Below are 25,829 nucleotides of genomic sequence, written 5' to 3'. Positions count from 1 at the left end.
ATGAAAGGAGTGGCAAGAAGGGTCATCCTTGACTTATTTCTGATCATAGTGGGAAGCTTCCAGGTTCCCTGCTAAATATGATGCTAGCTGTAGGTTTTTTGTAGATGTTCTTCATATCAACTTGAGGACATTCACTTCTTTTTTTTTCCTTTTTGAAAAAATTATATATTTTAATTGGAGGCTAATTACTTTACAACATTGTAGTGGCTTTTGTCATACACTGACATGAATACAAGAAGAGAGTTCCAGAAAAACATCTATTTCTGCTTTATCGACTATGCCAAAGCCTTTGACTGTGTGGATCACAATAAACTGTGGAAAATTCTTCAAGAGATGGGAATACCAGACCACTTGACCTGCCTCTTGAGAAATTTGTATGCAGGTCAGGAAGCAACAGTTAGAACTGAACATGGAACAACAGACTTCTTCCAAATAGGAAAAGGAGTATGTCAAGGCTGTATATTGTCACCCTGCTTATTTATATGCAGAGTACATCATGAGAAACACTGGACTGGAAGAAACATAAGCTGGAATCAAGATTGCTGGGAGAAATATCAATAACCTCAGATATGCAGATGCCACCATCCTTATGGCAGAAAGTGAAGAGGAACTAAAAAAACCTCTTGATGAAAGTGAAAGTGGAGAGTGAAAAAGTTGGCTTAAAGCTCAACATTCAGAAAACGAAGATCATGGCATCTGGTCCCATCACTCCATGGGAAATAGATGGGGAAACAGTGGAAACAGTGTCAGACTTTATTTTTTGAGGCTCCAAAATCACTGCAGATGGTGACTGCAGCCATGAAATTAAAAGACGCTTATTCCTTGGAAGGAAAGTTATGACCAACCTAGATAGCATATTCAAAAGCAGAGACATTACTTTGCCATCAAAGATCCGTCTAGTCAAGGCTATGGTTTTTCCTGTAGTCATGTATGGATGTGAGAGTTGGACTGTGAAGAAGGCTGAGCGCCGAAGAATTGATGCTTTTGAACTGTGGTGTTGGAGAAGACTCTTGAGAGTCCCTTGGACTGCAAGGAGATCCAACCAGTCCATTCTGAAGATCAGCCCTGGGATTTCTTTGGAGGGAATGATGCTGAAGCTGAAGCTCCAGTACTTTGGCCACCTCATGTGAAGAGTTGACTCATTGGAAAAGACTCTGATGCTGAGAGGGATTGGGGGCAGGAGGAGAAGGGGACGACAGAGGATGAGATGGCTGGATGGCATCATTGACTCGATGGGCGTGAGTCTGAGTGAACTCCGGGAGTTGGTGATGGACAGGGAGGCCTGACGTGCTGCGATTCGTGGGGTCACAAAGAGTTGGACACGACTGAGTGACTGAACGAACTGACTGAACTGAACTGACATGAATCAGCCATAGGTGTATATGTGATCCCCATCCTTTACCCCCCTTCCACCTCCCTCCCCATCCCACCCCTCAGGGTCGTCCCAGTGCACCGGCCCTGAGCGCCCTGTCTCAGGCATCAAACCTGGACTGGCGATCTATTTCACTTATGGTAATATACATGTTTCAGTGCTGTTCTCTCAAATCATCTCAGCCTCGCCTTCTCCCACAGAGTCCAAAAGTCTCTTCTTTATCACCATGTCTTTTGCTGTCTCGCATATAGGGTCACTGTTACCATCTTTTAAAATTCCATATATATGCATTAATAGACTGTATTGGTTTTTTTTCTGACTTACTTCCCTCTGTATAATAGGCTCCAGTTTCATCCACCTCATTAGAGCTGATTCAAATGCATTTTTTAATAGCTGAGTAATATTCCATTGTGTATATGTACCACAGCTTTCTTATCCATTCATCTGCCAATGGACATCTAGATTGCTTCCATATCCTAGCTATCGTGAACAGTGCTGTGATGAACGTTGGGGTACATGTGTCTCTTTCAATTCTGGTTTCTTGGTGTGTATGCCCGGCAGTAGGATTTCTGGGTTGTATGGCAGTTCTATTTCCAGTTTTTTAAGGACTCTCCGCACTGTTCTCCATAGTGGCTGTACTAGTTTGCATTCCCACCAACAGTGTAAGGGTTCCCTTTTCTCCACTCCCTCTCTAGCATTTATTGTTTGTAGACTTTTTGATAGCAGCCATTCTGACCATTGTGAGATGGTACCTCATTGTGGTTTTGCTTTGCGTTTCTTTGATAATGAGTGATGTTGAACATCTTTTCATGTGTTTGTTAGCCATCTGTATGTCTTCTTTGGAGAAATGTCTGTTTAGTTCTTTGCCCTATTTTTTTGATTGGCTCGTTTATTTTTCTGGAATTGAGCTGCAGGAGCTGCTTATATATTTTTGAGATTAATTCTTTGTCAGTTGTTTCATTTGCTGTCGTTTTCTTCCATTCTGAAGGCTGGAGGACATTCACTTCTATCCATAGTGTACTGAAGTTTTTATCACGAATGGGTGTTGGGTTTTGTCAAATGCACTATCTGTTAATCTGATTATGTGATCTTATTTTTTTAGCTTGTTGATGTGTTGCTTATATTAACTGGCTTTTGGATGTTGTACCAGCTTTGCATACCTGGGATAAATCCCAGTTGGTCACAATGTGTAATTCTTTTTATACATTATTGAATTCAATTTGCTAGTATTTGAGGAGGAGTTTTGTATCCACATTCATAAGAGATATTGGTCTGTGGTTTTCTTGCAATGTCTTTGTCTGTTTTTGGTATTAATGTAATGCTGACCTCATAAAATGAGTTAGGAACTATTCCCTTTGCTTATGTTTCCTGGGAGGGATTATAGAGTATTGGTATGTTGGTACAAATGTAATTGTGGCTTCTGATGGTGAATTTTAAATCATTGTAACTAGGCTCAAACACATCTTTATTAAGTAAATAGGAACCATTACAATCAAAACATTTTTGCCAAAGATAAATAAGTTTGTTTATTCCCGTAGCATAAAAATTTGTGCTTCGGGATTCAATAAACTCTTGGAAAGCATTTTCTGCCTCCTGCTGTTTATGGAAGTGGTTTCTGTGCAAAAAGTTCTCAAGATGCTTGAAGAAGTGGTAGTCCATTGGTGAGAGGTCAGGTGAAGATGGCAGATGAGGCAAAACTCTGTTGTCCAATTTGTTCAACTTTTGAAATGCTAGTTGTGTGATGTGCGGTCGGACATTTGTCCTGGTGAAGTATTGGGTCCTTTCTGTTGACCAATGCCAGCTGCAGTCATTGCAGTTTTTGGTGCATCTCAGTGATTTGCTGAGCATACTTCTCAGATGTAATGTTTTCTCTGGGATTCAGAAAGCTATAGTGGATCAGACAGGCAGCAGACCAGCAAACAGTGACCATAACCTGTTTTTGGTGCAAGTGTGGCTTTGGGAAGTGCTTTGTAGCTTATTCACAGTCCAACTGTGTCACCAGTTGTCATATAAAATCTACTTTTTGTCGCACATAATAATCTGATTGAGAGATGGTTCATTGTTGTTGTGTAGAATAAGAGAAGACACTTCAAAATGGCAGTGAAACATGTAAAATATCATGCAGGAAACGAGTTGCCAGTCCAGGTTCGAGGCATGATGCTGGATGCTTGGGGCTGGTGCACTGGGACGGCCCAGAGGGATGGTATGGGGAGGGAGGAGGGAGGAGGGTTCGGGATGGGGAACGCATGTATACCTGTGGCGGATTCATTTTGATACTTGGCAAAACTAATACAATTATGTAAAGTTTAAAAATAAAATAAAATTGGAAGAATAAAAAAAAAAAAAAAAAAAATTTTTGGTCAGCTTATAAGGCACCCACTTACCAAGCTTTTTCACCTTTCTGCTGCTGCTGCTAAGTCGCTTCAGTCGTGTCCAACTCTGTGCGACCCCATAGACGGCAGCCCACCAGGCTCCCCCGTCCCTGGGATTCTCCAGGCAAGAATCCTGGAGTGGGTTGCCATTTCCTTCTCCAATGCATGAAAGTGAAAAGTGAAAGTGAAGTTGCTCAGTCGTGCCCGACTCTTAGCGACCCCGTGGACTGCAGCCCACCAGGCTCCTCCATCCATGGGATTTTCCAGGCAAGAGTACTGGAGTGGGGTGCCATCGCCTTCTCCTTTCACCTTTCTAGTTTGTTTCAAATGCCTAATGACCATAGAATGGTTGACATTAAGTTTTACTCAGCAACTTCTCCTGTAGTTGTAAGAGGATCAGCTTCGATGATCTTCTCAATTGATTGTTCTCAATTTCCAATGGCTCACCACTGCGCTCCTCATCTTCAAGGCTCTTGTCTCCCATGCAAAACTTCTCAAACCACTGCTGCTTTATACATTCGATAGCAGTTCCTGGACCAAATGTGTTGTTGATGTTGTGAGTTTTTGCATTGTTGAAATCTGCCATTTGATATTGGAATACAATATTTGGGCCTGGTGCTTTCTCTTTTGTAAGGTTATTAATTATTGATTCAATTTATTTAATAGTATAGGCCTATTCAGATTGTCTGTTTCTTCTTATGTAAGTATGGCAGATCGTGCCTTTTAAGAAATGAATTCTTTTCAACTAGGTTACCAAATTTATAGGCATAGAGTTGTTCATGGTATTTATTTACTAGCCTTTTAATATCCATAGGATCTGTAATGACACCCCCTCTTTTACTTTTGGTATTAGTAATTTTAATTTTCTCTCTTTTTTCTTAGTTATTCTGATTAGAGTCTTATCGATTTTGTCTTCAAAGAACCAGATTTTAGTTTCACTGATTTTCTCTGTTGAGTTCCTGTTTTCAGTTTCATTCATTTCAGCTCTAATTTTTATTGTTTCATTTTTTCCTGCTTAATATAGATTTGTTTTACTTTTTCTTGTTTCCTAAAGTTGAAGCTTAGTTTATTGATTTTAGGTCTTTATTCTTTTCTTCAATTTTCCTCTAAGTACTGTTTTAACAGTATCCTACATTTTGATAAGTTGTATTCTCATTTAGTTAAAAATATTTTTAAATTTTCTGGATATGTCTGTACTATTTAGGAGTGTGTTGTGTAATTCCAAGTATTTGGAGATTTTCCAGCTGTGTTTCTGTTAAATTTTTAGTATAAGCCATAACCAATCTGGATTCTTTTCTCTACTTCCCCATGTACTTTTGTGTGGGGAATAGAATATCACCATACAATTTTTCAGGTATCTTTTGAATGAATCCATCTGAACTACCCATGGGTACCTCATAGTTAACAAGCTTTAATCAACTCATTTTCTTCCACCTCAAATATAATACCTCTATTATGCTTAATATATACCTTACTGGCAATTCTGTACCCCCTTCTCTAAATCAGAAATCTAGAGAGCCTTCCAAATTCTCCTTGGGAGCAAGAAGCCCCACACATGGAATTGATAATCAAGATTTCTCAGTTAAACATTTGATGCATTTTTAAAATCCCTTTCTTTCAATTTCAATTTTCACTAAGTTCAAGTCCCCCACATCTCTTACTTGCAATACTGGAGTAGTCTTCTAATTCATCTTCCTGCTTTTAGCTTGATTTCTCCCATCAGTCTTGCACTGATTTGCCAGAGTACTTATGTATATATGTAATTAATTCAACATTAATTATAATACTAATATAGTATTAAATAGAGATAACATAAATATCCATCTGTTTACTACATGTATACAAATAAATGTAATATACATATGTATATACATTCATTTTGTTTAACCTTCTTCAGTAGCTTAATATTCCACCTCATGCCTAGAGGTTAAAGTATGAATCCCTTGATAGGACATATTTAACTCTCTTAATTTGACTCTGTAAACTCTGGCTCTTGCCTTCATTCCAAGAAATTTGGTTACTGTTCTATAAGAAAAGGGCCAGCATTCTTCCAGATGCTCCTCAGAGGTCACCTTCCCGTGAGGTCTCCCTGGACTATTTCTCTCTCCCCCTCCTCCATTTAAATGCTCTCTCCCTTATTTGTCCACAGCACCTTTCCCCACTTCAGTGCCTCTCTCATTTCACTCGTTTTACTTGTTAGAAGTGCCTTCCTTAAAGCTAAGGGCTGTATTTCGTCTCTATTGCTGTTAGCCCAGAGACTTGCCTATAGTGCGTGTGTGTGCTCCGTCGCCCAGTCGTGTCCAACTCTTTTTTGGCCCCAATGAACTGTAGCCTGCCAGGCTCCTCTGTCCATGGAATTTTCCAGGCAAGAATACTGGAGTTGGGTACTCATAAATGTTTGTTGAATGAAGGTTGAATGTGGTAGAACTTTGTAAGAATCAGGTGAAGGCTTTTTCTGAGTATATGCCTAGGAGAGGGATTGCTGGGTCATCTGCTAGCTCTATTTCAGATTTGTAAGGAATCTCCATACTGTTCTGCATAGTGGCTATACTAATTCACATTCCTACTACCAGTGTAGGCGGTTTTCTTTCTCCGTACCTTCTTCAGTATTTATTGTTTGGAGATTTTCTTGGTGATGGCCTTTCTGACTGGTGTGACTTTTCACTGTAGTCTTGATTTGCATTTATATTATTAGTGATGTAAGCATCTTTTCATGGGCTTGTTAGCCATCTGCATGTCTTCTTTGGAGAAATGTCTATACTTTGAAAAGATACATGCACCCCAGTATTCATTACAGCACTATGTACAATAGCCAGGACATGGAAGCAACACAAATGTTCATCAACAGAGGAATGGATAAAGACGTTGTGGTACATATATATAGTAGAATATTACTAAGCCATAAAAAGAACAAATATTGCCACGTGCAGCAACATAGATGGATTTAGAGATTGTCATACTGAGTGAAGTAAGTCAGACAGACAAATATCATATGATATCTCTTCTGTATGAAATCTAAAAAAAAAGGGGGTGTACAAATGAACTTATTTACAAAACAGAAGTAAAGTCATAGATACAGAAGTTAAGTCATTGATACAGAGAACAAGCTTATGGTTACCCAGGGATAAGGGGGTAACTTGGGAGATTACACATTACTATACATAAAATAGGTAACTAATAAGAACATGCTGTATAGCACAGGGACCTGCACTCCATACTTTGCAATGGCCCATATGGGAAAAGAATCTAAAAAAAGAGTGGATATATGTATATGTACAGCTGATCCACTTTACACCTGAAACAAGCACAACATTGTAAATCAGTGTTTTTATAAGTCAATAAAAATTTTAAAAAAGAGAGAATATAGTGAAGATCTCCTCAGGGCTTAATTAAATTTGAGCCAAAGGAAGGGAGAGTGTAGATTGTTACAATGAGTGGAAATCAGCTAGAGAGAAGTTCCAGTCTCATCCAGGTCCCTGGGAACACATAGTTGGTGTCTGTCAATGAATATTTTCTAAAGCCTGATTCATGGGGTCGCAAAGAGTCGGACATGACTGAGCGACTGATCTGATCTGATGTATATAAATCTTTATTATATTTCCCAGGGATTTCCCTCTGAGCTGTAAACACTCAGGTATGGTTAAACCGATTGTTATTCAAAAAAAAAAAAAAAAAGAACGCCAATTTGTATTCTAGTTGTTTGAATCTGTGGTCTCTCTTTACTTCATTCAGTACTTTTTGATCTTTCAGTTAGCTGAATCTCAAAGTATCAGTGAAACCTTTCCTGATGATGTCAACAACTCCTCTTTTCCTGCCCCCCACCATCCCCTCTGCCTTTTGTTTTCCCTCAGGTCGGTGCTTCAGTAGCATTTCCTTGTCTGTGTTGGTCTATGTAGATTTGCATCCACCTCCTCTAGACTCTAAGAGTCCCCAGAGGACAGTCATGCTGTCATTTCATAAGTCTTCTACCACAGGGCCTAGTAAAGTGCCTAGCGTAATATAGATGCTCAGTAAGTACTGAGTAAATATATATTTTAATAATGACAATGGCCTAATCAAGCTTCTGTAGGTGTACACTTAGTGACTTCAGAAACAATTCAGTGACTTTCCTGGCAGCCCAGTGATGAAGACTTTGTCTTCCAATGCAGGGGGTGCTAGCTTGATCCCTGATTGGGAAGCTAAGATCCCACATGCCTCATGGTTGAGAAAACAAACTTTAAAAGCAGAAGCAGTGTTATAGGAAATTTGATAAAGACCTTAAAAACAGAGAGATGGTATGGGGAGGGAGGAGGGAGGAGGGTTCAGGATGGGGAACACATGAGAAATAAAGGAATAAAAAAAAACAAAAAAACAAATGCTTCATATAAATTAAAAAAATCTTAAAAAAATAAAAGCAATTCAGGAATATCTTTGTTTGGAAAGATTTGAGGAGGTAATGTTTAGACATTATACCATCTAAAGACTCAGTTTTCTATGGCACCCATGTAAGGTGAAGAGGATGTTCTATGCGGTTCAGCCACTTGAGGGAAACCACAGCTGGAAAGGGGAAGGGAACCAATGTTTGGAGGGGGAAGTGGAACAAGATAGGAAATGCTCAAATGTGGCTGCCCACTTGTACTCCTGGAAAGAATAGGGCAATGGAGGAGAGGTGGGAGGAAGGCAAAGAACTCAACTCGCCAGCCACTCAGAGCTAGCCACAGTGTTTGTTAGGAAGGGTGATTTCTGATAAAAATAGAGGAGGGCTTTTTAAGTTCCAGCACTTTAAAAGCAACTGTGGGAAGTTTGAATCATAGGGTGGTTCTTTCTTTTCTGGAAGAAGAAAAAGACACTTCAGTTTTAAATTCAGGGGGTTGAAATGATTGTATCATTTCAGTGAGAGTAGAGCATGTCAACAAGTGGACATGTTTTCATTGTGGAAAAGATGACTTGAAATTTGAAATTAAAAAAAGCAAATAATTTCTGTCATGGGTTTTCTTCCTCTGCAGGAACACTTAGAACTTTGCTGCATTTAGAAATAGAAAGTAAAAATATCAGGTGTCATATTCACCACTGTTTTAGAAATAGGAATCTTATTGTGTGGGCTGGGTTTCTTAATATGGTTGAGATACACCGAAAAAAGAACAAAGGTTATCCATAGGAGAGGTATTGTGAAAGATTAGCCTACAGGCTTATTTAAATATTTATGCTGTGATTATGGAAGTTATTAGATAAAAAGAGGTGCTGACTACATTGTAAGGTCCTTGATTTCCAGTTCAGATGGCACCCCACTCCAGTGCTCTTGCTTGGAGAATCCCATGGACGGAGGAGCCTGGTAGGCTGCAGTCCATGGGGTCATGAAAAGTCGGTCACAACTGAGTGACTTCACCTTCACTTTTCACTTTCACGCATTGGAGAAGGAAACGGCAACCCACTCCAGTGTTCTTGCCTGGAGAATCCCAGGGATGGCGGAGCCTGGTGGGCTGCCATCTATGGGGTCGCACACGACTGAAGCCTTGTTTATCACTTAACACCCTCTATTGTACCTGTTAGATATTTGACAGACTTGAATGAATCTTAAGAAGTTTGGAATATAAGTCTCTGTTAATCATTTTATGATATCAGTTACCAACAAGATTAACAGTGATAATAATGGTATTATTCATTAAAAGGATTAATACAGACATTGTTACTGTTCGTTGTTCATCACTAAGTTGTGTCTGAATCCTTGTGACCCCATAAACTGTAGCATGCCAGGCTTCCCTGTCCTTCACTATCTCCCTGAGTTTGCTCAAACTAATGTCCACTGAATCAGTGATGCCATCCAACCATCTCATCCTCTGTCGCCCCCTTCTCCTCTTGCCCTCAATCTTTCCTTTCCATCAGGGTCCTTCCCAATGAATTGGTTCTTTGCATCAAGTGGCCAAAGTATTGGAGCTTCACCTTCAGCATCAGTCTTTCCAATGAATAGTCAGGGTTGATTTCCTTTAGGATTGACTAGTTTGATCTTCTTGCCGTTATAGACATTAGAAGTGTAAAAATAATAATTTAGGGGCTTTTCTTAAAGTCAACATTAGTGCATGTTTGAAGTAAACTATAGTTGGTGTAATATAGCAGTATTCATGACATTGTCCTTTTATAGAGAAATCAGACCAGATGAACTCTGCTCAGATATGATTAACATTCAGAAACATGAAGCTGTAGGGGTTAGCAGCTTTGAATGAAGAGTATTGAATAAATAAACTCCTGGTCAGGGTAATTGGTTACTCTCTCTATTTAGCTAATTGCAGATAAAGCTAATTAGATATTTATTTTACTGACTAGAGATCTTCTCCAAAGTTATTTTTCCACTTGCTCTGTCATAACTTTAGGCAAATTCTTCTCTTTTGTACCAGACTTCACATGCATGCCATTTATTTTTTTTTTCAGATGAGAGGATATGTCTGTGAGCATAAAGAAAAAAGTGTATAGCTTCTTTGTAGATATACAAAATCGTTTTTTTTCCATGTGGAATTTTTGCTTACAAACCAAGATGGTTTGTTATTAGTAACAAGTTATTTACGCTTCATAACTGATGGTAGTACGTAGGTTTGGAGCATGCTGGAAAACAGCACAGATGTCAATGTTTTTTATTGTGGATATTCTGAAAAGAATTAAAACTAGCTTTTTTATTTTTCATAGCATGTTTAGGGAAGCCTTTTGGGGGTTATTATTTGGGGTTAAATTGCTTCACTGAATCCATGGTTTCTACCTGGAGTTTTTCTCCTTGGTAGAGCAACCCCTCTCCACTTAGGGGGCCTGCATTCTGACCCCTTGTTTCCAACTCCAGTCTTGCCATTTATTTCCAGCACGACTTTCATTTAATGGCTCTGCTACTCAGCCTTTCTGAGCCTCAGTCTCCTCATTCATAAAATGGGGCAAATAGCAGTAAGGTTATTTGTGTGAAGATTTAATGAGATGCAATTAAGACCCTTAGCAGGGTAGCCCGAGTAGCCATCGTAACATTCGCTGGAGACGCTAGAGTATTGTAGCTGGAGTTTGTGTTTCTACTCTTGTGTTCAGTCATCCTTCTTCTTATGTTTTTCTTTTTCTCAAATCAACCTGTCACTCAACTTTCCCAAGTGCACTTGTTTGTCCTTTTCTGGTTAATTTATTTTTTTATACATGAGTGTAGAGCATAGTCTATAAAATTGTGGGGCTGGTTCCCACGTGATGATTTTGGAATAGATCTCATTATAATTACACCTCCTACAATATGTATATAAATCACTTATTTAAGCATGAAACATTATTTTATGTGTGGAACAAACTCTCTTACCATAATTTGAATGTTCATCTATGTGTTCCTGAATATTCACCATCTCATACCTGCACATTTTGACACCATGCTTGCTCCTATATATTCTTGTTTAACTGTTTTTTCCTCTGGTTTCTAGCTCTTGATATATTTTCTCCTTGTATTGTATTAGAATTAATATTTCTTCTAATATTGCTTGTTTGTGATGCTCATTAATTTTTATTGCGTCCCCAGTACCCTTCAATCCAATGAGGTGCAAAGGGAAGAGAATTAACATTAACTCAGAGACGGCAGCAGAAAGAGAAAGAAGAAACTGGTACCTCTCCTCCCCTCCCCTCCTGCCCACACTTTCTGAGGTGACGGATTCAGGACTGTCCTGTGTGCTGGTGACAGGGGAGGGACAATGAAGGGACTGGAGGAGTTTGGTTTTCCAAGTGCTTCCCAATTGTTGTTCAGTCGCTAAATTGGGTCCAACTCTTTGCAACCCCATGGACTGCAGCATGCCAGGCTTCCCTGTCCTTTGCCATCTCCCAGAACTTGCTCAAACTCATGTCCGTTGAGTCAATGATGCCGTCCAAATCATCTCATCCTCTGTGGTCCCCTTTTCCCCCTCCCATCAATCTTTCCTAGCATCAGGGTCTTTTCCAGTGTGTTGACTCTTCATATCCGGTGGCCAAAGTATTAGAGCTTCAGCTTCCCAATACCCACTGGATAATATCCAAGCTCCTCAGTGTGGGTCACATGTTCTCTGAGGCCTGGGTCCTTACACCCTCTTCAACCTTAACTTTTAAAATGTATACCTGCTATATTTTAAATTTATACCCTGGTCCCCTGGTTTGCAGTTGCCCACACATCCCACCCTACTTAGAAAGTATGTATCTTTTTTCACACTCTTTGTGACTTGTAATGTTCCCCTGCTCTTCTTCACCTTGCTGACTGCACACCTCCAGCCCATCTTTCAAAGCTCAGTCTAGGGATTGTCTCCTCCAGGAAGCCTCCCTGAACAGCCTTTCCCTTCTTCATACTGGACCAAGGCATGCCTGCCTTTTGCACGGATGCCACTGCACACTGGAAATGACTGTCATTATGTCCTCCCTTACTTTGGAAGGATCTGTTCATGGGTCTCTTTTCTCTGATGGACTATGACTGCTGGGACCAGAGCATATTCATTTGTCTCCCCACTGTGTAGCTCAGTGCTTGGTACAGTGTACCCAAGCCAGATTTATTAATATGCGTAGAACTTTTAACACTGACCTCACTGGAGGCTGGGGGGATGGAGACAGTGATGTGCTAACCCATATTTCCTTTCATGGGGCTGCCTGACTTTGGCCTCAGCACTGGAATTCCTTCCAAACAACCGAACTGGCTGGATAACCCAATCCTTCTCCGATCTGCGGTGTTACTCCAGCAGTGACTGTTTTCCTAACTTTGAATTCATATCTTTACATTATTTGTAGACTTTCTTCTTTATGTTGTAACATAGCTTGTTGGCTGACAACATGTATTTCCCATTTAGTCATTTCTTTTCCAGGATGCTTATTAAAATGACGGACTTTCTAAACACAAGAGACAATTGCCCATGAAATACCTGAAAGAAAATGACCCACACAGCAGATTTTCTCCTAGAAGAAGCCCGTAGGCACATGATGGCATGCCTCTCAGTACAAACACAAACAAGCAATTACCTGAGCTGCTTCCTGTGGGAAACTCAGCATCCTACCACCCAGGGTGATGACTCCTGTGACTTTTTTGGAGGGGTTGCATCATTGTAAGGAAATTCATTCCTATGTTTCTCAACAAATGCATATTTTCTTTTCATCTAGACAAACTGTGTGTCTTTGAGTTTATTTTCGTCTCTCTACTTGCTTCTTTTGTTTTTTAAAAATAAATATGTAGTGTGCAATTTGAAAGGCAATACAAAAGACTGAGTGGTAGTTGTCACAGGCTTAATAAGTGGGGAGAGAATCGTGGCTTCAAGAAGCATCTGGAATGTTTGTGATGTGGCGGTTGCCTGCATTGTCTTCTGGGCTTCATCGTTAATCAGTGACTTCTAGAATTTAATTGATTCAGGATATATTTAAATTGCAGGTATTTATTGTTGTTAGCCTGGTTCAAATAATATTTAATAAATATACTCTTGTTTCTTTCTCTTTGTATTACAATAATTCTTCCTTTCTTATATTAAACTAGCATTTTCAAGGATATTGTAAGAATGGAACCTTGGAATAAATCATGTTTGGAAATATTAGTGAGACTAGGTCTTACCAGTTCATCAAGTGAAGTAATGGTGTATCTAGTCCTAGCAGATAAAAATCTACTGTGTGAACTGGTAACTCATTATAACTTTTAGAGTACTGAGAGTCCTGATTTTGTATTTTCCACTTTATATTAGATAAAACACTAGTCATTCTTTTGCAGTTTGTATCCGGAAGTTCAGATTCAAATTTTGACATTAGCATCTGCATGTAAGAGAATTATCAATTCATCTTGAGCTTTTTGTACAAAACATTATTTGAATTAAAAATCCTCAAGTTGTACTTTTCCCTAAAAGCTGGTAATATTTTTTATTTTAGTTATTGCTGTTCAGTCACTCAGTTGTGTCGACTCTATTATTTTAGTAATGGCAGTTCAATCCACAGTTTCATGGAATTTGAAGTTTAAGAAAGAATTGCTAACTTCAAAATGTAGATGTATGTAAAAATTTAAATACATGGATTAGAGATAAATGATAAAATGTTATTTTTCCATCCTGAAGTAACAGATTTTAATAGAAAGTCTTTATTTCGTTTCATAAATAATGTTTTTGTGTTTTTTTTTTCAGGTAGTTACAGAAAACTTATTATCCTGATGCTGAGAAGCAAACACTTTAAGAGGTTTGTGCTTATTATTATTCTCTAGTATAAAGTTTGTTTCTCGTCCCTTTTTGATGTTTGATGGTGGAAATAAGGTGTTTCTTTGAATATGATACCCCAATACAAAATATAAAGCTTAAAAAAAGAGAGACAACGTTTTACTTGGAGAGTTAATGTCTAATACAGATGGGATGTTTGAAAATAGCCACTTTGAATTTAAAATTGAAGATTGTTGGATTGGCATTTCTGTCCCCTTTGGTTGAGTATCTGAAAGCAGTTCCACATTTCTTCATCAGGAAGTCAGGCTGACTTGTGATGAAAGATGATGGAGACAAATCCTAAACAGGGCTTCCTGTTTGTTTAAACCTCCAACCCAAGAGAAAATCGCTTCCAGTTTCCCTGTACAATCATGGTAATATATTTTCTTTTTAGATTGTTAGCAGACTGTTTCGCTTGTACTTGGCATTTCAATCATAGTGAAAGAGGTGAAACCCAAAAGACTCAGTGAATTCTCGTTATAAATCTAAAATCAGATGGCCTTAACAATTAACCTCTGCTTCTTGTCCCTTTCTCATTCCTAACATATTAGTCATTAATTCATATGTATTGATTATCTGCTCTGTGGACAGGTTTGAAATAGCTACTAAGATGTATATAAAAGAAGCTAAAGCTTCTGTCCTCAGAGCTCATGCTTACAAAAATAATCATGTTGGAATATAGATATAAATTTAAATTTAAAGGTGGTAACTCCTCTGAAAGAATGATTAGATTATTCTCCTTGTAAGATGAGTGCTTGTGCAAAGTGAGATTTTTAATTTTGTAAATGATCTTTTGAAAACAAAACAGTAGGAAAGAAAAGAAGTTGGGGAAGAGTATAAACATATTTTGGAGGAAGACTTAGTTGTTTTTCTTAGAATCCTGGGACATCCAAATCACGTTTAGGCAGGGGATTAAAAAATAGGAAATTGACCTCAGTATTATTTCTACAGGAAAAAAATTTATTTAAAGTTAGCTAAAGATCATTATTATATCTTAGGAACGTATTTGACTGTTACTAATTTTTTCTAATATTATTTATATTATAAACTTTATTATCAGTATTAAACATTTTTTTTTAAAAAGTGAGGAATGGCAAGACTTGACACCCAGAACAATTGATTATTAGAAGATGAAATCATGCTAAAACAGTAATGTAAGTTCTGTGAATAATACAAATGGTCATGATACTCTTAATGTGAATTACCCTAACTCATGCTAATTGCTGAGCTTTCCTGGTGCCTTAGATGGTAAAGAATCCACCTGCAATGCAGGAGACCTGGATTTGATCCTTGGGTGGGGAAGATCTCCTGGAGAAGGGAATGGCTACCCACTCCAGTATTCTGGCCTGGAGAATTCCATGGCCTAAAGGAGCCTGGTGGGCTACAGTCCTTGGGGTCACAAAGACTCAGACACAACTGAGTGACTAACACTTACTTAGTGTGAAAGTGTTAGCCTTTCAGTCATGTCTGACTCTTTGATAGTCTATGGACTGTAGTCCGCCAGGCTCCTTTGTCCATGGGATTCTCCAGCCAAGAATACTGGAGTAGGTTGCCATTCCTTTCTCCAGGGTATACATACTAATAGCTAATATATACTAATAGAATATGCTGACAAAGGTCTGTCTAGTCAAAGCTATGGTTTTTCCAGAATTCATGTATGGATGTAAGAGCTGGACCATAAAGAAAGCTGAGGGCTAAACAATTGATGTTTTTGAACTGTGATATTGGAGAAAACTCTTGAGAGTGCCTTGGGCTGCAAGGAGATCAAACCAGCCCTTCCTAAAGGAAATCAGTCCCGAATATTCATTGGAAGGACTGATGCTGAAGCTGAAGCTCCAATACTGTGGTCACCTGATGCGAAGAACTGACTCATTGGAAAAGACCTTGATGCTGGGAAAGATTGAAGGCAGAAAGAGAAGGGGGTGACAGAGGATGAGATGGTTGGGTGGCATCACTGACTCAGTGGACATGAGTTTGAGCAAGCTACAGGAGTTGGTGATGGACAGGGAAGCCTGGCATGCTGCAGTCCATGGGGTTGCAAAGAGTTGGACCGGACTGAGCGACCAACTGAACTGAACTGAATTGAACATCTACTTCACTTTATTTTGCTAAATGCTGTACCTGCATTGTCTCATTTACCCCTGGGAATGACTCTATAGTATAAGTCGGATGCATTTTATAGAAGAAGAAATTGGGATAAAGGTTATGCAATTTTTCCGTTATCAGCTTCATTGTTTATGTGTTAAATTTCTGCTCAAGGGACATTTTGAATTCGTCTTTATTTTACAAATTTTCATCTGATTTTATTTCTTTTTCCTTTCTAAAAAGAAGACAGAAATGCCAACCCAACAATCTCCAACTTTAAATTCAAAGTGACTATTTTCAAACAACCCATCTTCATCAGACCCCAATTCTCCAAGTAATTAGAAATTATTATCTAATTTACTCCCTTGATTTCTTCAGTCTCCTTTCACTGTCTCATAAACACATCCCTGATCTGTCATGGATTTTCTCATTTGACAGATAGTTCACCAAATACTTCTATTTATATTGTACTCAAGGTAAAATGCACAGATGATAGCATTTTTCACTTTTACAGTCTAATGTAGACGTGAATATGCTGGGTACATGTGTTTTGTTTGATTAGAAATTTAAGTAAATATCAACTGAAGTCTGACATAATTTTTGTCCTTCAAGGGGGTAAAAAAGATATGAAGAAATAAGACATTTATTTATTTTTTTTTAAGACATTTATTGCTCAAAGCATTTGTCTGTACACACACACACACACACATACACACACACACATCTGTTTTTCTTGGGAAACAAATCATAGAGGTTCTCACCATAAAAGGTGGGCAGCATGTTTGTTAATATTGTAAAGGAGCTCAGCAAATTCTCCCTACCACAAGTTGTCTGTTAAAACAAAAGGGTTCCATGTTCTTTTCCATCAACTTGTGTCAATGTCTGACTTCTGTGGTGGCAGGAATCGTCTGAATTCTTAGCTTACAGAGACGTACATATATTCTATCAGAAAAATCTCTTTAGAACATGGCACTGTCTTTACAATTTGGAGTACTGATGTAACTTGGTCATGAGTCAGTTACTCAGACTTTTAAACTAAGATGTTCTGTAGGAAAGCCATTGTTACTTACGACGGTCTTTATTTTCAAATGGAACCATGATCAGGATGAAGGGCAGGCTGCCATTGGAGCAAATGTGCCAAGTTACAATTTCACTGGGAAATTGTGCTCTGCAAGGTGGTCGCACAGGTAATTCAAAACATGAATTGCCCTGATGAGACAAAAGAAAATCTCAAAATGTATCTTAAAAAATTGCTCTAATTATTTCCTAGTGCTTCTAAAGCTTTGTTATTTTAACGATTACATAACAATTTGGCATACGTGAATTTTCTGACAAGGTCCAGGATCTCAAATTGTAAAAATACTTTTGCTCAGACTTCTCCATGAAACAGATTGGCAGAACAAGTATTTTCACATCATGCCTGATCCTGGCCACTTAGTCATTAATGACTTTGCTCACTATGGAATTCGGAACCTAATGATTTTCCTCTTGAAAATCTGAATAATTTACCTAAAGAGGTTAAAAAAAGAAGTGCAGGAATTTTTTTTTTTACAAGAATATTTTTAAATTGAACAGTTCAGTTCAGTTCAGTTCAGTTGTTCATCGTATTCGACTCTTTGCAACCCCATGAATCGGAGCACACCAGGCCTCTCTGTTCATCACCAACTCCCGGAGTTCACTCAAAATCATGTCCAGCAAGTCAGTGATGCCATCCAGCCATCTCATCCTCTGTCGTCCCCTTTTCCTCCCGCTCCCAATCCCTCCCAGCATCAGAGTCTTTTCCACTGAGTCAACCCTTCGCATGAGGTGGCCAAAGTATTGGAGTTTCAGCTTCAGCATCAGTCCTTCCAATGAACACCCAGGACTGATCTCCTTTAGGATGGACTGGTTGGATCTTCTTGCAGTCCAAGGGACTCTCAAGAGTCTTCCAACACCACAGTTCAAAAGCATCAATTCTTTGGTGCTCAGCTTTCTTCACAGTCCAACTCTCACATCCATACATGACCACTGGAAAAACCATAGCCTTGACTAGATGGACCTTTGTTGGCAAAGTAATGTCTCTGCTTTTTAATATGCTATCTAGGTTGGTCATAATTTTCCTTCCAAGGAGTAAGCGTCTTTTAATTTCATGGCTGCAATCACCATCTGCACGACCAAGATAATCACGATGGTGTGATCACTCACCTAGAGCCAGACAGCCTGGAATGTGAAGTCAAGTGGGTCTTAGAAAGCATCACTATGAACAAAGCTAGCGGAAGTGATGGAATTCCAGTGGAGCTATTTCAAATCCTCAAAGATGATGCTACAAAAGTGCTGCACTCAATATCCCAGCAAGTTTGGAAAACTGAGCAGTGACCCCAGGACTGGAAAAGGTCAGTTTTCATCCCATTCCAAAGAAAGGCAATGCCAAAGAATGCTCAAACTACTGCACCATTGCACTCATCTCACATGCTAGTAAAGTATTGCTCAAAATTCTCCAAGCCAGACTTCAGCAATACGTCAACCGTGAACTTCCAGATGTTCAAGCTGGTTTTAGAAAAGGCAGAGGAACCAGAGACCACATTGCCAACATCCACTGGATCATGGAAAAAGCAAGAGAGTTCCAGAAAAACATCTATTTCTGCTTTATTGACTATGCCAAAGCCTTTGACTGTGTGGATCACAATAGACTGTGGAAAAAATTGAACAGTAAACAATATTTAATGCCATACGTTTGTTACAAATGATGCAGCCGAAGGTTTTTTTGTTTTGTTTTGTTTTCTTTATTAACCTATGTTTTGTTGTCTTTCCTGGACAGCGTATGAGTTAAGGATGGGGCAGGACCTCATATGTGGGATTATAAAACATAGGCATGATGCTACTGGGGCTTCCCAGCTGGTGCCACTAGTAAAGAATCTGCCTACCAACGCAGGAGATGCAAGAGACATGGGTTCGATCCCTGGGTTGGGAAAATCCCCTGGAGTAGGAAATGGTGCCTCACTCCAGTATTCTTGTCTGGAAAATTCCATGGGCAGAGGAGCCTGGTGAGCTAAAGTCCATGGGGCTGCAAAGTGTAGGACAGCTGAGCAACTAAACACATACATGATGTTATTAGAATATGGCTAAGTTCTTACTATTTTTTTATATTCTGGGGTCCACATACATTTTAGTTGAAAAAATAATCCTACTGCCGAAATGGTTTAAGAAATTACTATAATAAATGAATATTTGATACCATGGGAAGTGTCCATTTTATTTAACCTGAAAAAAAAGCTGATTAGAAAACTAGAAGTTAAAATTATTTCTGTAAAAGAGGAAAAAAATGTGAAACAAAACAAAGGAAAAAAAACAAGCTAAAAGGCTGACTGTATTTACAAGATTTTTTTTGTGTGTAAGTTAAAAACTGAAAAAATGGACACAAAAAAATGTGAGTAATATGTTTGTACTGCTCCATTTGGCAAGTTCTTAAAGGTTACAGGAAGAGAGTGTATTATTGCTTAAGATGATGAGAATTTATATTAAAAAATAAATCCAGCATGCGAGCAGGAAGGGGAAATTGCCTCGTTAATTACCTGGTTATCTTATCAGGGCTCTCACTCTTTGGTTTTCTGGAATGCAGAGCAGCCTTCATGAGCATTGCTCAGAGTGGCTGGGGCAGCAGTTCTCCAAGCTGAGAGATTTTACACTCTTTGTTCACTCTGCATTTATATTTTATGCAGCAAGCAGCTGCCTGGGTGGGTTTGGTGTCAGAGTGAGAGACCAATTCTTTCTGTAGAGGTCCATCCAAGAAGAGAGCCAGGCTTCTTCCCTCTGTGCTTTCAGTTAGCTCAGTGGGGCCAGCTTCCATCCTTAGGATTAGAGCAATGCCTGACTCCATCCTATGCCATCAGGCAAGCTCTTGAATCCAGAGAAACAGAAGGGGAATGTAGGAATGTGGATGAAATGAAATTGGCCAAAACCACTTTCCTCAAAAGATCATTTTTTTTTTTTTGGTTAATAAGTGGTAAGTATAATATTGAGAATATGTAACAAACACAGTTAATTCTGATACAAATTATTCATGATTTTTCAGGTATTTCATATATATTTTGAGTAAATTCAGTTCAGTTCTGTTCAGTCGCTCAGTCGTGTCTGACTCTTTGCAACCCCATGGACCACAGTACGCCAGGCCTCCCTGTCCATCACCAACTCCCGGAATCCACCCAAACCCATGTCCATCGAGTCGGTGATGCCATCCATCCATCTCATCCTCCGTCATCCCCTTCTTCTCCCACCTTCAATCTTTCCCAGCATCAGGGTCTTTTCAAATGAGTCAGCTCTTTGCATCAGGTGGCCAAAGTATTGGAGTTTCAGGTTCAACATCAGTCCTTCCAGTGAACACTCAGGACTGAAAAAGATCATTTTGAATGCTGTAAGTTCTAAGTGTTCAAGGGCCCTTCCTTCTGTCCAAAGAGTTACACAGTGGTTCCCTCTAAGGGGTAGGTTTTATTCTCTTTGTTTATCCTTAGTGGAAATAAGCATGTAGAAATTTATAATTCTAGTAAAAAGTCCACAGAATCTGTATTTAAAAAGAGAAGCAAATAATGCTAAAATGCAATTCCCTGTAAGTAATTTAACATATTTCTATTCCTTGGAACTTGAAGAAAGTAAATTATTGTGTGGAGAAATTTTTTCCCTAATTTTTCTGCATATTTGAACCTTAATTTCATCATTTTTTCCCCTGAAATCTCTGTGTTCAAATATAATTACTGTTTCTTGATTTTTCAAGTTCATGATATTTATGGGCACAATTTGTATAACTTCTGAATGATGTAACTGGTAGCCCAAACTAATATAATAAATTATGACAATTATTTTGATGTCTTGTAAATCTTCCCTTGATCTTAAAGGATGAGGCTTTAGATCATTTAGGTTAATGGCCAGAAAGGAAAATAATCTGTATACCACAATAAAAATAATCAGCATGATAATAAAAATAGTAACAATATCATATATAATTATAATAGTAATAACAATACTACTACTACTAAAATACTCCAAATTTTGTGTTTTTTGAATAAGATATAAGAGAGGATTACTATGTTTCTAATTCTGCCCTTCCATGTGAGTTTCATAAAAAAACATATTTCTCATGAATTTCTATGATGTTGATTTAGCCTAATGTTGATTTAGGCTACCTGTGCCAATATTTTAACACAAAATGACAAATGCAATCAGATATCACCCAGAGGCATTATATAGGATCATCTGTACTTTCCAAGATGTTTGTGCTTTAGAAACTGACGTAAAATTGATGTTAGACAATCCTGGTATGATTGATTTGTGGTCCATTTAGTAAAATCTACACTGGATGAACTGTTTACACTGGATGTCTCCTTGATGTTGCTGACCAATAAAGTAGGAGGGATCACCTGATAATAAATGTTATATATTTTGTATAACCAGTTTACATGACTTCACATATATTACCTGATTGCAATCACCTCTGAGATGGATAGAGCCCAAATTACCCATTTTTATGCACATTAGTAAAATGAGACCTAAATGAGTTAAGCAGTTTGACCAAGATCAGCATTCTAGGAGTTATGTAGAGCTGGGATTCAGACAAGGTTATTAGACTTCAGTCCAGAGCACTGTGGTACCCAGCTTCCTTTCACAGCTGATGGGGCTCCGTCTGCCTCCCCTCTCCTGTTCTCAGTAGCTGTGATGTTACCTGCAGCCCCTGGTCAGCCCTGTGTCCTTCTCTTCTCCATCCAATAGTCTCAAATTTGATGGGAGGTGTTTTTTTTTAATTGAAGTTAATTGATTTATAATGTGCTATTTTCAGGTGTACAGCACAGTAATTCAATTATTCATCCATCCATATATATATATATATTATCTATCTATTCTTTTTTGGAGTCTTTTCCTTTATAGAAGGAAATGGCAACCCACTCCAGTACTCTTGTCTGGAAAATCCCACGGACAGAGGAACCTGGTAGGCTACAGTCCATGGGGTCGCAAAGAGTCGGACACGACTGAGTGACTTCACTTTCTTTCGCTTTCCATTATAGGTTATTACAAGATGTTGAATACAGTTCACTGTGCTATCCAGTAGGTCCTTGTTGTTTTCCTATTATATAGATGGTAGTATGTATCTGTTCATCTCAAACTCATTCATCTCTTCTCCCCTTTCTCCTTTGGTAACCATAAGGCTTTTTTTTCGGTCTTGTAATGGGAGCCTATAAAGAAGCTTCTCCCCGTGACTAAGTTCAGAATCTATTCTTTTCTGAGCCCTTTCTTTTTCAACTTGAAAACAGATCCAGATGCAAAAGCAGGACTGGGCAGCAGACCAAGTGCTCTTTCTGCCCCACCATATTAGTTGACATCAGTGAGGCAAAGAGAAAAAGAATATTACTTAAAAATACAGCTGATTACAGCTCCATCTTCCCTAAAGAAGGGAAGCACTTACTGACAGGAGGTGGTGACTTTTTATCTAGAAAATGTCCTTGTTGTGTCCTTTGAATCAACATGGCCAGCCCTCCATCCCCATCTCCCCTGATGGTGCTGGTGCTGGGAGGTTCGGGCAGTAAGGCATCTCTGGAAAGGGGTTGCTGGGGATCTGCCAGCCACTGAGGATGTTCATGGACTGGGTGGTGGAGTACCTGTAAGTCATGTTGTCCTTGTTAGTGGCTAACTCATGTCTGACTCTTTCACGACCCCTTGGACTATAGCCACCCAGGCTCCTCTGTCCATGGGATTTCCCAGGCAAGAATACTGGAATGGGTTGCCATTTACTTATCCAGGGGATCTTCCCAACCCAGGGATCAAACCTGGGTCTCCTACATTGGCAGATGGATTCCTTACCATTGAGGCACCCAGGAGCCTTATAAGTCATAATGGAAATTAATTTAAAGCACTGTGATGCCACCTTCTTTGTTAGAACTTAAGCTTCATTAAAATTCTTCCACATATACATTCCAGTACTTTCAGTGAGTGGTGTCTGGTGGGGAGAAGCATGGAGATGTTACAGCGGCTGACATCTGAGTCTTCATTGGAAACGCGGAAGTAATAGCTGTTAGAGGTTATGGGGAAACTGAGATTTCGATGGAAACAAGAACACTGATGTAAACCTTAGGGCATAAGACACACGGATCTGCGGAGATTACGTACAGATCAACAGCCTTCCTCTTTGATGTGAATTTGCCAGTTGGTGGAAATCTCAAAAGTTATGCAGACTTCTTGCTTACAGAAAGCAAAGGCAAAAATCGTTACTGATTATTCTCAAGAAACTCGAGAAGAGGCCACACCAGTCAAGTGTCTTGAGAAGGCTCTAGGATTTCTGGAACTATAGAAACTAAGACTGTAAACATCAACTGATCGAACCCTCCTCAACCATCTTCTCCTTCTCACCTTTTTTGCAATAAAGGAATCTAAACTCAGACACCTTATCCACATACCCAAGGCTAGACGGAGCGTGAGTGGTCACAGGTACAGGACTACAATCTGACTGAAGAGTCAGGGCCAGAAGCCCTGGGTTCTGGTTCCTACTTCATTTCCTTGTTTTTCTGACCTTCTTGAACCTCAGTTACGTCTCTGTAAATCAGAGTCAAGTAGGAGGACCAGATACATTTATGTAGGATTTGAAAACTGTCAAAGAATGTTAAAACATTTATTGGTTTGTTTTAGGAAGTTAGGTATGGTGCCAACAATTATATGGAGAGGATTATTTTGGCTTTCCTGAAAAAGTCTGAGAACTGTAGCCATGACTTCACTGTTCCCTGTGTACACACAGGTGTGGATCGAGGCAAGGGGAAAGGCAGTGACGTTTATAGGGTGCCTTCTGGGATAGTGATCTTTTGTCTTCTTGGTAGACCTTCTAAATAATATATATATATTTTTTAATTCTTTTTTTTTCTGTGAGAATTAAATCTAAGTATTCTCAGAAGGAAGTTAGGAATACTTCTTAGTAAATCAAGAAGTTTATTCATACCATCTATAGAAATGATGTAAACATGTATTATGTTAATTTTTTTAAAAGATTTTTTTTGATATGGAACATCTTTAGTCTTTATTGAATTTGTTACAATATTGCTTCTGTTTTATGTTTTGGTTTTTTGGCCAAGAGGGATGGGAGATCTTAGTTCCCCAAGGAGGGATTGAGCCACACCCTTACACCCATCTCCAGCCTGCCCCTGCCCTCGCCCTCACATTGGAAAGTAAAAGTGTTAGTCGCTCAGTCGTATCCAACTGTTGCAACTCCATGGACTGTATCCCACCTGAATCCTCTGTCCATGGGGTTCTTCAGGCAAGAGTACTGGAGGGGTTGCCATTCTCTTCTCCAGGGGATCTTCCAGACCCATGGATTGAACCAGGGTCTCCTGCAATCCAGGCATGTTGTTTATCATCTGAGCCAGCAGGGAACCCATTGGTAGGCACAGTCTTAACCAGTGGATTGCCAGGGAAGTCCCCAACTGTGCTTTTTAAGTGTCAAGTTCCAGGGGACACTTGGTGGAATGAGTCATGACGAAAAGCACGGGCGCTGCATGCTCCCAGCCATTGGCACTGTGACTGCCTCCTGCTGCCTAACCTCTCCTTGCCTTCTTTCTGGCTGAACAGTACCTGTGGGAGAAAAGTCTGGCGGGGGGTGGGGGGGGGGGGAAGGAGAAGGAGGTTAGGGAATATCGGCCAATATGGTATCATTCAGGGAGAAAACAGCCAGATTCACTTTCATCTTCCCTAAGTAGTTTTATATTTAGTGGAAAGAAAAATAAGAAAGTTAAAGACATTATTTATAATGATCATTCTTCAGATTTTAGATTTTTGGTTTCCAAAACTCTTCTAAAGTAGTCAGTCTATTTAAGCCTGAGTGTTTTAAGAGAAAGAAAGATTTTTTTGTTTTTTTTTTTTCTGTGAGACGGATACTCCCTACACATGTTTGCCTCTAGGGCTTGAAAAGAAAGGAATCTGTTTTACACCCCACAGCACAGCCTCCCCTGGCTCCCTTCCGCTCAGCCGGGTGTAGGGAGAAGGATCTACTCCTTTAATCTCAGAGGTAAGAAAATACCAAAGCAGATGACTTTGGCAGGTTGGCTTCCAGAGTTCAGCCTGACAGGAAGCTGGGGGCTGTTGCTCTGTCTGGTCATTAGGAAGGGCCAGGGTTGTTGATTAGCCCTTGTGGTGCTGAAGAATGTACACTTATCTGGATCAGGAGACAGAGAGGTCCCAGAACATCCTAGACATTTGGTCATCAGCCTCTTCATACCCCCATCACTCAGGAAGTTAGAAAAAAAATAAAAACAAATTAAACATTTTGCCAAGGACCCGAGTTGTTTCTTTCGTTTTCCATTTGCTTTTTCAACACAATTTTTCAGTGTTCTAATGAAATTCTCAGTCACAGATATGAGGGTGTCGAGAAGTTAATTGCGTGTTCCTCACAAACCTTAGCCTCCCTTGTCTGGCAGAAAATCAGGAAATGAATTATATTCTGATTCAACCTTCTCAATAAAACGAATAATATTAGGAAAATATCAGTGACTTCTTGGAGTTCTCAGAAAGATGAAGAAAAGCTGTGATGTGTTATTTTGCAGTGATAGGGGAAGCAGTTGCTAGGGGTGGTGGCTGTAGGCCTCTGGGTTTTGAGAAGGAGCAACAGGACATCAACACAGAAAGAAGGGTCAGGACACCAGCCTCCTGCACTAGCGGCCACTTCCTTCTGCTGTCTGCTCAGCTGTGCCCCTCAGACACACCATAATCACCCCAGCGGGTCTAGGGATCGAATGACAGCACTGCTGGAGGATTAAGAGCAATTCTATCCTCTTGGCTTGGACTTTGGAATTTTCATTAAAATGACCTTGGGTGTGGTGAGAAAGGAATTCA

General features: G+C 39.3%; 1 long non-coding RNA gene across 1 annotated transcript in view; it reads left to right on the top strand.

Annotated features, from left to right (window-relative positions):
- Window positions 1-25,829, top strand: part of LOC139176705 (uncharacterized) — a 124,964-nt gene that overhangs the window by 7,666 nt on the left and 91,469 nt on the right. Inside the window, exon 3 of the long non-coding RNA XR_011561117.1 lies at window positions 13,839-13,890. This is a non-coding gene — a long non-coding RNA (uncharacterized lncRNA). The remainder of the gene's footprint in view (window positions 1-13,838; window positions 13,891-25,829) is intronic.

This window comes from Bos indicus, chromosome 17 (assembly GCF_029378745.1).
Source record: "Bos indicus isolate NIAB-ARS_2022 breed Sahiwal x Tharparkar chromosome 17, NIAB-ARS_B.indTharparkar_mat_pri_1.0, whole genome shotgun sequence".
Lineage (NCBI taxonomy): Eukaryota > Metazoa > Chordata > Mammalia > Artiodactyla > Bovidae > Bos > Bos indicus.
The sequence above is the reverse complement of the archived record's forward strand: the minus strand, read 5'-3'. Positions and strand labels throughout refer to the sequence as shown.